Raw genomic sequence first — 437 nt, 5'->3', positions numbered from 1 at the left:
AAATCGAAAAGGAAATATCCTTATTTTCTTCATGCAAAATAATGGACATAAGGATGACCGTAATAAAATCCAAATATAAGTTAAGGCTATTTATAAACACAGAGAAAAGAGGGAAAAAAATGCAAGACATGATGATCAACAGCAACAAAATGAAAACTTCGACCGGCAATGAATAAATAAAAAGCAAAGTACAATGGACATGAATATTAATGAGGTGATTCTCCTCCACTGACTATTATTATCAGCCCATCACTGTATCAACATTTGTGGAGGTTTTGTGTTTCCGTTTTGTCGCCTGCAAAATGCAACTGCAACATCTTGCATGTCCGATCACCTTTTTTCAGTTTATCAGAGTATATCTTATAATAAAATTTGAATATGAAAAGGCTTTCATTCTCCCTGAAGGACAATTTGGGTTTTCGAAATGGAACGCTAGA

The sequence above is a fragment of the Penaeus monodon genome, chromosome 34 (assembly GCF_015228065.2).
Source record: "Penaeus monodon isolate SGIC_2016 chromosome 34, NSTDA_Pmon_1, whole genome shotgun sequence".
In the NCBI taxonomy this organism is placed as follows: domain Eukaryota; kingdom Metazoa; phylum Arthropoda; class Malacostraca; order Decapoda; family Penaeidae; genus Penaeus; species Penaeus monodon.
Note: the sequence above shows the minus strand (reverse complement) of the source record.